Genomic DNA, 13215 nt, shown 5'->3' on the forward strand with positions numbered 1-13215 from the left:
TTTACAACTTATTGTTAATGATAAAGAGACAGCTTTTTACACACAGTTTTAAACAAAGTACTGATATTATTCCTCTTCAACTGACCGCTTTGTTTTCTATGCAAAAACCACTTCGCCACAGAAGACTCGATATTATTGGCATAGCAAGTTCTGCTCTTCTCCTTTCAAAACTTGCTAAAAGCTGTATTTAAAAGAACAGATTGGCCGAGGTAATTCACACCCTTCAATGCCAGCTTAATGTTTAGGTTAGTGGGAATCACGGAGGAATTACGGATGGAAACTTCTTTGCTGGTGGTAGAAGCGGTCTGGTGAATTTTTAGAGAGAAGAGGCTGTCGATGTTTGAATGTAGAAAATTGTTCTGGCTGCAGCCTGCAGTATGGTCTTGTTGGTGTGTGTAGCTTCCAGTGTTCTGACAGCGCGACGTTTTGGGGAAGCATGTGATTCAGCAGCTACCAGTGGGCTTCGTGCGGCAGAGATTTTGTGGCTGTTAGCGGAGTTGATAACAGAGGGTCGTTAAGAGAAGCCTACATGCAGTAGGCAAAGGAGTAATGTTTGCCGGTGGGGGACGTGCGGCGATTAACCTGTGCGGTAGTGAAAAGGAGTTAAAAAGAAGGAAGTGTGCGGATGCGGAAAGAATGGAATAATTGTGGTAGGCTGCCGGCTGAGTAGTTTGGTGAATGTTTGGTGTGGGTCCGGCGCTGCCGATTGGATGGTGGGGCTGCAGTGTGAGTCAGATAAAAAAAAAAAAAACAGGAGTAGGATCCAATGGGACTAACTGGCATGTATAGACGCGTGTAATGCAAAAGGGCTGTTTTTGGTAGCATCTCTCGCTTACGGCCATACCACCCTGAACACGTCCGATCTTGTCTGATCTTGGAAGCTAAGCAGGGTAGGGTCTGGTTAGTACTTGGATGGGAGACCACCTGGGAATACCAGGTGCTGTAAGCTTTTCTCACTTTTACTTTATACAGGGGGCGCTCCACTTCACGATTAATTTAAATCTATCACTCCCCTTCCATTTTACTATTTTATATATATATTTTTTTTTCTCTCATTCATAAAGGCAGCTTTTAGAAACCGTTTTACTCTAAATACTTCCTGGTAATTCTAGGTGCTGTAAGCTGTTCGTGCCTTTATTCCACCAGGGCGCGATCTTCTCACAAACTTGAAGACTGTCACTCCCCATTCACGTTTTACAACTTATTGTTAATGATAAAGAAACAGCTTTTTACACACAGTTTTATACAAAGTACTGATATTATTCCTCTTCAACTGACCGCTTTGTTTTCTATGCAAAAACCACTTCGCCACAGAAGACTCGATATTATTGGCATAGCAAGTTCTGCTCTTCTCCTTTCAAAACTTGCTAAAAGCTGTATTTAAAAGAACAGATTGGCCGGGGTAATTCACACCCTTCAATGCCAGCTTAATGTTTAGGTTAGTGGGAATCACAGAGGAATTAGGGATGGAAACTTCTTTGCTGGTGGTAGAAGCGGTCTGGTGAATTTTTAGAGAGAAGAGGCCGTCGATGTTTGAATGTAGAAAATTGTTCTGGCTGCAGCCTGCAGTATGGACTTGTTGGTGTGTGTAGCTCCCAGTGTTCTGACAGCGCGACGTTTTGGGGAAGCATGTGATTCAGCAGCTACCAGTGGGCTTCGTGCGGCGGAGATTTTGTGGCTGTTAGCGGAGTTGATAACAGAGGGTCGTTAAGAGAAGCCTGCATGCAGTAGGCAAAGGAGTAATGTTTGCCGGCGGGGGACGTGCGGCGATTAACCTGTGCGGTAGTGAAAAGGAGTTAAAAAGAAGGAAGTGTGCGGATGCGGAAAGAATGGAATAATTGTGGTAGGCTGCCGGCTGAGTAGTTTGGTGAATGTTTGGTGTGGGTCCGGCGCTGCCGATTGGATGGTGGGGCTGCAGTGTGAGTCAGATAAAAAAAAAAAAAAAAAACAGGAGTAGGATCCAATGGGACTAACTGGCATGTATAGACGCGTGTAATGCAAAAGGGCTGTTTTTGGTCACGTCTCTCGCTTACGGCCATACCACCCTGAACACGCCCGATATCGTCTGATCTCGGAAGCTAAGCAGGGTAGGTTCTGGTTAGTACTTGGATGGGAGACCACCTGGGAATACCAGGTGCTGTAAGCTTTTCTCACTTTTACTTTATACAGGGGGCGCTCCACTTCACGATTAATTTAAATCTATCACTCCCCTTCCATTTTACTATTTTATATATATATTTTTTTTTTCTCTCATTCATAAAGGCAGCTTTTACACACCGTTTTACTCTAAATACTTCCTGGTAATTCTACGTGCTGTAAGCTGTTCGTGCCTTTATTCCACCAGGGCGCGATCTTCTCACAAACTTGAAGACTGTCACTCCCCATTCACGTTTTACAACTTATTGTTAATGATAAAGAGACAGCTTTTTACACACAGTTTTAAACAAAGTACTGATATTATTCCTCTTCAACTGACCGCTTTGTTTTCTATGCAAAAACCACTTCGCCACAGAAGACTCGATATTATTGGCATAGCAAGTTCTGCTCTTCTCCTTTCAAAACTTGCTAAAAGCTGTATTTAAAAGAACAGATTGGCCGGGGTAATTCACACCCTTTAATGCCAGCTTAATGTTTAGGTTAGTGGGAATCACAGAGGAATTAGGGATGGAAACTTCTTTGCTGGTGGTAGAAGCGGTCTGGTGAATTTTTAGAGAGAAGAGGCCGTCGATGTTTGAATGTAGAAAATTGTTCTGGCTGCAGCCTGCAGTATGGACTTGTTGGTGTGTGTAGCTCCCAGTGTTCTGACAGCGCGACGTTTTGGGGAAGCATGTGATTCAGCAGCTACCAGTGGGCTTCGTGCGGCGGAGATTTTGTGGCTGTTAGCGGAGTTGATAACAGAGGGTCGTTAAGAGAAGCCTGCATGCAGTAGGCAAAGGAGTAATGTTTGCCGGCGGGGGACGTGCGGCGATTAACCTGTGCGGTAGTGAAAAGGAGTTAAAAAGAAGGAAGTGTGCGGATGCGGAAAGAATGGAATAATTGTGGTAGGCTGCCGGCTGAGTAGTTTGGTGAATGTTTGGTGTGGGTCCGGCGCTGCCGATTGGATGGTGGGGCTGCAGTGTGAGTCAGATAAAAAAAAAAAAAAGAACATTAGTAGTATCCAATGGGACCAACTGGCATGTATAGAGGCGTGTAATGCAAAAGGGCTGTTTTCGGTAGCATCTTTCGCTTACGGCCATACCACCCTGAACACGCCTGATCTCGTCTGATCTCGGAAGCTAAGCAGGGTAGGGTCTGGTTAGTACTTGGATGGGAGACCACCTGGGAATACCAGGTGCTGTAAGCTTTTCTCACTTTTACTTTATACAGGGGGCGCTCCACTTCACGATTAATTTAAATCTATCACTCCCCTTCCATTTTACTATTTTATATATATATATTTTTTTTCTCTCATTCATAAAGGCAGCTTTTAGAAACCGTTTTACTCTAAATACTTCCTGGTAATTCTAGGTGCTGTAAGCTGTTCGTGCCTTTATTCCACCAGGGCGCGATCTTCTCACAAACTTGAAGACTGTCACTCCCCATTCACGTTTTACAACTTATTGTTGATGATAAAGAGACAGCTTTTTACACACAGTTTTAAACAAAGTACTGATATTATTCCTCTTCAACTGACCGCTTTGTTTTCTATGCAAAAACCACTTCGCCACAGAAGACTCGATATTATTGGCATAGCAAGTTCTGCTCTTCTCCTTTCAAAACTTGCTAAAAGCTGTATTTAAAAGAACAGATTGGCCAGGGTAATTCACACCCTTCAATGCCAGCTTAATGTTTAGGTTAGTGGGAATCACAGAGGAATTAGGGATGGAAACTTCTTTGCTGGTGGTAGAAGCGGTCTGCTGAATTTTTAGAGAGAAGAGGCCGTCGATGTTTTAATGTAGAAAATTGTTCTGGCTGCTGCTTGCAGTATGGACTTGTTGGTGTGTGTAGCTCCCAGTGTTCTGACAGCGCGACGTTTTGGGGAAGCATGTGATTCAGCAGCTACCAGTGGGCTTCGTGCGGCGGAGATTTTGTGGCTGTTAGCGGAGTTGATAACAGAGGGTCGTTAAGAGAAGCCTGCATGCAGTAGGCAAAGGAGTAATGTTTGCCGGCGGGGGACGTGCGGCGATTAACCTGTGCGGTAGTGAAAAGGAGTTAAAAAGAAGGAAGTGTGCGGATGCGGAAAGAATGGAATAATTGTGGTAGGCTGCCGGCTGAGTAGTTTGGTGAATGTTTGGTGTGGGTCCGGCGCTGCCGATTGGATGGTGGGGCTGCAGTGTGAGTCAGATAAAAAAAAAAAAAGAACATTTGTAGGATCCAATGGGACCAACTGGCATGTATAGAGGCGTGTAATGCAAAAGGGATGTTTTTGGTAGCATCTCTCGCTTACGGCCATACCACCCTGAACACGCCTGATCTCGTCTGGTCTTGGAAGCTAAGCAGGGTAGGGTCTGGTTAGTACTTGGATGGGAGACCACCTGGGAATACCTAGTGCTGTAAGCTTTTCTCACTTTTACTTTATACAGGGGGCGCTCCACTTCACGATTAATTTAAATCTATCACTCCCCTTCCATTTTACTATTTTATATATATTTTTTTTTTTTTCTCTCATTCATAAAGGCAGCTTTTAGAAACCGTTTTACTCTAAATACTTCCTGGTAATTCTAGGTGCTGTAAGCTGTTCGTGCCTTTATTCCACCAGGGCGCGATCTTCTCACAAACTTGAAGACTGTCACTCCCCATTCACGTTTTACAACTTATTGTTAATGATAAAGAGACAGCTTTTTACACACAGTTTTAAACAAAGTACTGATATTATTCCTCTTCAACTGACCGCTTTGTTTTCTATGCAAAAACCACTTCGCCACAGAAGACTCGATATTATTGGCATAGCAAGTTCTGCTCTTCTCCTTTCAAAACTTGCTAAAAGCTGTATTTAAAAGAACAGATTGGCCGGGGTAATTCACACCCTTCAATGCCAGCTTAATGTTTAGGTTAGTGGGAATCACAGAGGAATTAGGGATGGAAACTTCTTTGCTGCTGGTAGAAGCGGTCTGGTGAATTTTTAGAGAGAAGAGGCCGTCGATGTTTGAATGTAGAAAATTGTTCTGGCTGCAGCCTGCAGTATGGACTTGTTGGTGTGTGTAGCTCCCAGTGTTCTGACAGCGCGACGTTTTGGGGAAGCATGTGATTCAGCAGCTACCAGTGGGCTTCGTGCGGCGGAGATTTTGTGGCTGTTAGCGGAGTTGATAACAGAGGGTCGTTAAGAGAAGCCTGCATGCAGTAGGCAAAGGAGTAATGTTTGCCGGCGGGGGACGTGCGGCGATTAACCTGTGCGGTAGTGAAAAGGAGTTAAAAAGAAGGAAGTGTGCGGATGCGGAAAGAATGGAATAATTGTGGTAGGCTGCCGGCTGAGTAGTTTGGTGAATGTTTGGTGTGGGTCCGGCGCTGCCGATTGGATGGTGGTGCTGCAGTGTGAGTCAGATAAAAAAAAAAAAAACCAGGAGTAGGATCCAATGGGACTAACTGGCATGTATAGACGCGTGTAATGCAAAAGGGCTGTTTTTGGTCACGTCTCTCGCTTACGGCCATACCACCCTGAACACGCCCGATCTCGTCTGATCTCGGAAGCTAAGGAGGGTAGGTTCTGGTTAGTACTTGGATGGGAGACCACCTGGGAATACCAGGTGCTGTAAGCTTTTCTCACTTTTACTTTATACAGGGGGCGCTCCACTTCACGATTTATTTAAATCTATCACTCCCCTTCCATTTTACTATTTTATATATATATTTTTTTTTCTCTCATTCATAAAGGCAGCTTTTACACACCGTTTTACTCTAAATACTTCCTGGTAATTCTAGGTGCTGTAAGCTGTTCGTGCCTTTATTCCACCAGGGCGCGATCTTCTCACAAACTTGAAGACTGTCACTCCCCATTCACGTTTTACAACTTATTGTTAATGATAAAGAGACAGCTTTTTACACACAGTTTTAAACAAAGTACTGATATTATTCCTCTTCAACTGACCGCTTTGTTTTCTATGCAAAAACCACTTCGTCACAGAAGACTCGATATTATTGGCATAGCAAGTTCTGCTCTTCTCCTTTCAAAACTTGCTAAAAGCTGTATTTAAAAGAACAGATTGGCCGGGGTAATTCACACCCTTCAATGCCAGCTTAATGTTTAGGTTAGTGGGAATCACAGAGGAATTAGGGATGGAAACTTCTTTGCTGGTGGTAGAAGCGGTCTGGTGAATTTTTAGAGAGAAGAGGCCGTCGATGTTTGAATGTAGAAAATTGTTCTGGCTGCAGCCTGCAGTATGGACTTGTTGGTGTGTGTAGCTCCCAGTGTTCTGACAGCGCGACGTTTTGGGGAAGCATGTGATTCAGCAGCTACCAGTGGGCTTCGTGCGGCGGAGATTTTGTGGCTGTTAGCGGAGTTGATAACAGAGGGTCGTTAAGAGAAGCCTGCATGCAGTAGGCAAAGGAGTAATGTTTGCCGGCGGGGGACGTGCGGCGATTAACCTGTGCGGTAGTGAAAAGGAGTTAAAAAGAAGGAAGTGTGCGGATGCGGAAAGAATGGAATAATTGTGGTAGGCTGCCGGCTGAGTAGTTTGGTGAATGTTTGGTGTGGGTCCGGCGCTGCCGATTGGATGGTGGGGCTGCAGTGTGAGTCAGATAAAAAAAAAAAAAAGAACATTAGTAGTATCCAATGGGACCAACTGGCATGTATAGAGGCGTGTAATGCATAAGGGCTGTTTTCGGTAGCATCTCTCGCTTACGGCCATACCACCCTGAACACGCCTGATCTCGTCTGATCTTGGAAGCTAAGCAGGGTAGGGTCTGGTTAGTACTTGGATGGGAGACCGCCTGGGAATACCAGGTGCTGTAAGCTTTTCTCACTTTTACTTTATACAGGGGGCGCTCCACTTCACGATTAATTTAAATCTATCACTCCCCTTCCATTTTACTATTTTATATATATATTTTTTTTTTCTCTCATTCATAAAGGCAGCTTTTAGAAACCGTTTTACTCTAAATACTTCCTGGTAATTCTAGGTGCTGTAAGCTGTTCGTGCCTTTATTCCACCAGGGCGCGATCTTCTCACAAACTTGAAGACTGTCACTCCCCATTCACGTTTTACAACTTATTGTTGATGATAAAGAGACAGCTTTTTACACACAGTTTTAAACAAAGTACTGATATTATTCCTCTTCAACTGACCGCTTTGTTTTCTATGCAAAAACCACTTCGCCACAGAAGACTCGATATTATTGGCATAGCAAGTTCTGCTCTTCTCCTTTCAAAACTTGCTAAAAGCTGTATTTAAAAGAACAGATTGGCCGGGGTAATTCACACCCTTCAATGCCAGCTTAATGTTTAGGTTAGTGGGAATCACAGAGGAATTAGGGATGGAAACTTCTTTGCTGCTGGTAGAAGCGGTCTGGTGAATTTTTAGAGAGAAGAGGCCGTCGATGTTTGAATGTAGAAAATTGTTCTGGCTGCAGCCTGCAGTATGGACTTGTTGGTGTGTGTAGCTCCCAGTGTTCTGACAGCGCGACGTTTTGGGGAAGCATGTGATTCAGCAGCTACCAGTGGGCTTCGTGCGGCGGAGATTTTGTGGCTGTTAGCGGAGTTGATAACAGAGGGTCGTTAAGAGAAGCCTGCATGCAGTAGGCAAAGGAGTAATGTTTGCCGGCGGGGGACGTGCGGCGATTAACCTGTGCGGTAGTGAAAAGGAGTTAAAAAGAAGGAAGTGTGCGGATGCGGAAAGAATGGAATAATTGTGGTAGGCTGCCGGCTGAGTAGTTTGGTGAATGTTTGGTGTGGGTCCGGCGCTGCCGATTGGATGGTGGTGCTGCAGTGTGAGTCAGATAAAAAAAAAAAAAACCAGGAGTAGGATCCAATGGGACTAACTGGCATGTATAGACGCGTGTAATGCAAAAGGGCTGTTTTTGGTCACGTCTCTCGCTTACGGCCATACCACCCTGAACACGCCCGATCTCGTCTGATCTCGGAAGCTAAGGAGGGTAGGTTCTGGTTAGTACTTGGATGGGAGACCACCTGGGAATACCAGGTGCTGTAAGCTTTTCTCACTTTTACTTTATACAGGGGGCGCTCCACTTCACGATTAATTTAAATCTATCACTCCCCTTCCATTTTACTATTTTATATATATATTTTTTTTTTCTCTCATTCATAAAGGCAGCTTTTACACACCGTTTTACTCCAAATACTTCCTGGTAATTCTAGGTGCTGTAAGCTGTTCGTGCCTTTATTCCACCAGGGCGCGATCTTCTCACAAACTTGAAGACTGTCACTCCCCATTCACGTTTTACAACTTATTGTTGATGATAAAGAGACAGCTTTTTACACACAGTTTTAAACAAAGTACTGATATTATTCCTCTTCAACTGACCGCTTTGTTTTCTATGCAAAAACCACTTCGCCACAGAAGACTCGATATTATTGGCATAGCAAGTTCTGCTCTTCTCCTTTCAAAACTTGCTAAAAGCTGTATTTAAAAGAACAGATTGGCCGGGGTAATTCACACCCTTCAATGCCAGCTTAATGTTTAGGTTAGTGGGAATCACAGAGGAATTAGGGATGGAAACTTCTTTGCTGCTGGTAGAAGCGGTCTGGTGAATTTTTAGAGAGAAGAGGCCGTCGATGTTTGAATGTAGAAAATTGTTCTGGCTGCAGCCTGCAGTATGGACTTCTTGGTGTGTGTAGCTCCCAGTGTTCTGACAGCGCGACGTTTTGGGGAAGCATGTGATTCAGCAGCTACCAGTGGGCTTCGTGCGGCGGAGATTTTGTGGCTGTTAGCGGAGTTGATAACAGAGGGTCGTTAAGAGAAGCCTGCATGCAGTAGGCAAAGGAGTAATGTTTGCCGGCGGGGGACGTGCGGCGATTAACCTGTGCGGTAGTGAAAAGGAGTTAAAAAGAAGGAAGTGTGCGGATGCGGAAAGAATGGAATAATTGTGGTAGGCTGCCGGCTGAGTAGTTTGGTGAATGTTTGGTGTGGGTCCGGCGCTGCCGATTGGATGGTGGTGCTGCAGTGTGAGTCAGATAAAAAAAAAAAAAACCAGGAGTAGGATCCAATGGGACTAACTGGCATGTATAGACGCGTGTAATGCAAAAGGGCTGTTTTTGGTCACGTCTCTCGCTTACGGCCATACCACCCTGAACACGCCCGATCTCGTCTGATCTCGGAAGCTAAGGAGGGTAGGTTCTGGTTAGTACTTGGATGGGAGACCACCTGGGAATACCAGGTGCTGTAAGCTTTTCTCACTTTTACTTTATACAGGGGGCGCTCCACTTCACGATTAATTTAAATCTATCACTCCCCTTCCATTTTACTATTTTATATATATATTTTTTTTTTCTCTCATTCATAAAGGCAGCTTTTACACACCGTTTTACTCCAAATACTTCCTGGTAATTCTAGGTGCTGTAAGCTGTTCGTGCCTTTATTCCACCAGGGCGCGATCTTCTCACAAACTTGAAGACTGTCACTCCCCATTCACGTTTTACAACTTATTGTTGATGATAAAGAGACAGCTTTTTACACACAGTTTTAAACAAAGTACTGATATTATTCCTCTTCAACTGACCGCTTTGTTTTCTATGCAAAAACCACTTCGCCACAGAAGACTCGATATTATTGGCATAGCAAGTTCTGCTCTTCTCCTTTCAAAACTTGCTAAAAGCTGTATTTAAAAGAACAGATTGGCCGGGGTAATTCACACCCTTCAATGCCAGCTTAATGTTTAGGTTAGTGGGAATCACAGAGGAATTAGGGATGGAAACTTCTTTGCTGCTGGTAGAAGCGGTCTGGTGAATTTTTAGAGAGAAGAGGCCGTCGATGTTTGAATGTAGAAAATTGTTCTGGCTGCAGCCTGCAGTATGGACTTCTTGGTGTGTGTAGCTCCCAGTGTTCTGACAGCGCGACGTTTTGGGGAAGCATGTGATTCAGCAGCTACCAGTGGGCTTCGTGCGGCGGAGATTTTGTGGCTGTTAGCGGAGTTGATAACAGAGGGTCGTTAAGAGAAGCCTGCATGCAGTAGGCAAAGGAGTAATGTTTGCCGGCGGGGGACGTGCGGCGATTAACCTGTGCGGTAGTGAAAAGGAGTTAAAAAGAAGGAAGTGTGCGGATGCGGAAAGAATGGAATAATTGTGGTAGGCTGCCGGCTGAGTAGTTTGGTGAATGTTTGGTGTGGGTCCGGCGCTGCCGATTGGATGGTGGGGCTGCAGTGTGAGTCAGATAAAAAAAAAAAAAGAACATTAGTAGTATCCAATGGGACCAACTGGCATGTATAGAGGCGTGTAATGCAAAAGGGCTGTTTTCGGTAGCATCTCTCGCTTACGGCCATACCACCCTGAACACGCCTGATCTCGTCTGATCTCGGAAGCTAAGCAGGGTAGGGTCTGGTTAGTACTTGGATGGGAGACCGCCTGGGAATACCAGATGCTGTAAGCTTTTCTCACTTTTACTTTATACAGGGGGCGCTCCACTTCACGATTAATTTAAATCTATCACTCCCCTTCCATTTTACTATTTTATATATATATATTTTTTTTCTCTCATTCATAAAGGCAGCTTTTAGAAACCGTTTTACTCTAAATACTTCCTGGTAATTCTAGGTGCTGTAAGCTGTTCGTGCCTTTATTCCACCAGGGCGCGATCTTCTCACAAACTTGAAGACTGTCACTCCCCATTCACGTTTTACAACTTATTGTTGATGATAAAGAGACAGCTTTTTACACACAGTTTTAAACAAAGTACTGATATTATTCCTCTTCAACTGACCGCTTTGTTTTCTATGCAAAAACCACTTCGCCACAGAAGACTCGATATTATTGGCATAGCAAGTTCTGCTCTTCTCCTTTCAAAACTTGCTAAAAGCTGTATTTAAAAGAACAGATTGGCCGGGGTAATTCACACCCTTCAATGCCAGCTTAATGTTTAGGTTAGTGGGAATCACAGAGGAATTAGGGATGGAAACTTCTTTGCTGCTGGTAGAAGCGGTCTGGTGAATTTTTAGAGAGAAGAGGCCGTCGATGTTTGAATGTAGAAAATTGTTCTGGCTGCAGCCTGCAGTATGGACTTGTTGGTGTGTGTAGCTCCCAGTGTTCTGACAGCGCGACGTTTTGGGGAAGCATGTGATTCAGCAGCTACCAGTGGGCTTCGTGCGGCGGAGATTTTGTGGCTGTTAGCGGAGTTGATAACAGAGGGTCGTTAAGAGAAGCCTGCATGCAGTAGGCAAAGGAGTAATGTTTGCCGGCGGGGGACGTGCGGCGATTAACCTGTGCGGTAGTGAAAAGGAGTTAAAAAGAAGGAAGTGTGCGGATGCGGAAAGAATGGAATAATTGTGGTAGGCTGCCGGCTGAGTAGTTTGGTGAATGTTTGGTGTGGGTCCGGCGCTGCCGATTGGATGGTGGGGCTGCAGTGTGAGTCAGATAAAAAAAAAAAAAGAACATTAGTAGTATCCAATGGGACCAACTGGCATGTATAGAGGCGTGTAATGCAAAAGGGCTGTTTTCGGTAGCATCTCTCGCTTACGGCCATACCACCCTGAACACGCCTGATCTCGTCTGATCTCGGAAGCTAAGCAGGGTAGGGTCTGGTTAGTACTTGGATGGGAGACCGCCTGGGAATACCAGGTGCTGTAAGCTTTTCTCACTTTTACTTTATACAGGGGGCGCTCCACTTCACGATTAATTTAAATCTATCACTCCCCTTCCATTTTACTATTTTATATATATATTTTTTTTTTCTCTCATTCATAAAGGCAGCTTTTAGAAACCGTTTTACTCTAAATACTTCCTGGTAATTCTAGGTGCTGTAAGCTGTTCGTGCCTTTATTCCACCAGGGCGCGATCTTCTCACAAACTTGAAGACTGTCACTCCCCATTCACGTTTTACAACTTATTGTTGATGATAAAGAGACAGCTTTTTACACACAGTTTTAAACAAAGTACTGATATTATTCCTCTTCAACTGACCGCTTTGTTTTCTATGCAAAAACCACTTCGCCACAGAAGACTCGATATTATTGGCATAGCAAGTTCTGCTCTTCTCCTTTCAAAACTTGCTAAAAGCTGTATTTAAAAGAACAGATTGGCCAGGGTAATTCACACCCTTCAATGCCAGCTTAATGTTTAGGTTAGTGGGAATCACAGAGGAATTAGGGATGGAAACTTCTTTGCTGGTGGTAGAAGCGGTCTGCTGAATTTTTAGAGAGAAGAGGCCGTCGATGTTTGAATGTAGAAAATTGTTCTGGCTGCTGCTTGCAGTATGGACTTGTTGGTGTGTGTAGCTCCCAGTGTTCTGACAGCGCGACGTTTTGGGGAAGCATGTGATTCAGCAGCTACCAGTGGGCTTCGTGCGGCGGAGATTTTGTGGCTGTTAGCGGAGTTGATAACAGAGGGTCGTTAAGAGAAGCCTGCATGCAGTAGGCAAAGGAGTAATGTTTGCCGGCGGGGGACGTGCGGCGATTAACCTGTGCGGTAGTGAAAAGGAGTTAAAGAGAAGGAAGTGTGCGAATGCGGAAAGAATGGAATAATTGTGGTAGGCTGCCGGCTGAGTAGTTTGGTGAATGTTTGGTGTGGGTCCGGCGCTGCCGATTGGATGGTGGGGCTGCAGTGTGAGTCAGATATAAAAAAAAAAAAAAACCAGGAGTAGGATCCAATGGGACTAACTGGCATGTATAGACGCGTGTAATGCAAAAGGGCTGTTTTTGGTAGCATCCCTCGCTTACGGCCATACCACCCTGAACACGCCCGATCTCGTCTGATCTCGGAAGCCAAGCAGGGTAGGGTCTGATTAGTACTTGGATGGGAGACCTCCTGGGAATACCAGGTGCTGTAAGCCTTTCTCACTTTTACTTTATACAGGGGGCGCTCCACTTCACGATTAATTTAAATCTATCACTCCCCTTCCATTTTACTATTTTATATATATATATATTTTTTTTTCTCTCATTCCTAAAGGCAGCTTTTAGAAACCGTTTTACTCTAAATACTTCCTGGTAATTCTAGGTGCTGTAAGCTGTTCGTGCCTTTATTCCACCAGGGCGCGATCTTCTCACAAACTTGAAGACTGTCACTCCCCATTCACGTTTTACAACTTATTGTTAATGATAAAGAGACAGCTTTTTACACACAGTTTTAAACAA

The 13215-nt window shown here is 44.5% G+C and overlaps 11 non-coding genes across 11 annotated transcripts; all 11 read left to right on the plus strand.

Annotated features, from left to right (window-relative positions):
- The first annotated feature begins 830 nt into the window (after positions 1–830).
- LOC125736531 (5S ribosomal RNA) lies at positions 831–949 on the plus strand. Its single transcript, XR_007395809.1, has one exon. It is a non-coding gene; the product is annotated as a 5S ribosomal RNA (ribosomal RNA).
- A 1078-nt stretch (positions 950–2027) lies between these two features.
- LOC125736361 (5S ribosomal RNA) lies at positions 2028–2146 on the plus strand. Its single transcript, XR_007395641.1, has one exon. It is a non-coding gene; the product is annotated as a 5S ribosomal RNA (ribosomal RNA).
- A 1078-nt stretch (positions 2147–3224) lies between these two features.
- LOC125733222 (5S ribosomal RNA) lies at positions 3225–3343 on the plus strand. Its single transcript, XR_007392574.1, has one exon. It is a non-coding gene; the product is annotated as a 5S ribosomal RNA (ribosomal RNA).
- Positions 3344–4420: 1077 nt separating this feature from the next.
- On the plus strand, positions 4421–4539 carry LOC125728573 (5S ribosomal RNA). The gene has a single exon (XR_007389182.1). It is a non-coding gene; the product is annotated as a 5S ribosomal RNA (ribosomal RNA).
- Positions 4540–5616: 1077 nt separating this feature from the next.
- Positions 5617–5735, plus strand: LOC125735915 (5S ribosomal RNA). The gene has a single exon (XR_007395200.1). It is a non-coding gene; the product is annotated as a 5S ribosomal RNA (ribosomal RNA).
- Positions 5736–6812: 1077 nt separating this feature from the next.
- LOC125734723 (5S ribosomal RNA) lies at positions 6813–6931 on the plus strand. The gene has a single exon (XR_007394026.1). It is a non-coding gene; the product is annotated as a 5S ribosomal RNA (ribosomal RNA).
- Positions 6932–8007: 1076 nt separating this feature from the next.
- LOC125735916 (5S ribosomal RNA) lies at positions 8008–8126 on the plus strand. Its single transcript, XR_007395201.1, has one exon. It is a non-coding gene; the product is annotated as a 5S ribosomal RNA (ribosomal RNA).
- Positions 8127–9202: 1076 nt separating this feature from the next.
- LOC125735917 (5S ribosomal RNA) lies at positions 9203–9321 on the plus strand. The gene has a single exon (XR_007395202.1). It is a non-coding gene; the product is annotated as a 5S ribosomal RNA (ribosomal RNA).
- A 1077-nt stretch (positions 9322–10398) lies between these two features.
- On the plus strand, positions 10399–10517 carry LOC125732180 (5S ribosomal RNA). The gene has a single exon (XR_007391700.1). It is a non-coding gene; the product is annotated as a 5S ribosomal RNA (ribosomal RNA).
- A 1077-nt stretch (positions 10518–11594) lies between these two features.
- Positions 11595–11713, plus strand: LOC125733340 (5S ribosomal RNA). Its single transcript, XR_007392687.1, has one exon. It is a non-coding gene; the product is annotated as a 5S ribosomal RNA (ribosomal RNA).
- A 1079-nt stretch (positions 11714–12792) lies between these two features.
- On the plus strand, positions 12793–12911 carry LOC125733074 (5S ribosomal RNA). Its single transcript, XR_007392432.1, has one exon. It is a non-coding gene; the product is annotated as a 5S ribosomal RNA (ribosomal RNA).
- The last annotated feature ends 304 nt before the right edge of the window (positions 12912–13215 follow it).

The sequence above is a fragment of the Brienomyrus brachyistius genome, chromosome 2, assembly GCF_023856365.1.
Source record: "Brienomyrus brachyistius isolate T26 chromosome 2, BBRACH_0.4, whole genome shotgun sequence".
Taxonomy (NCBI): domain Eukaryota; kingdom Metazoa; phylum Chordata; class Actinopteri; order Osteoglossiformes; family Mormyridae; genus Brienomyrus; species Brienomyrus brachyistius.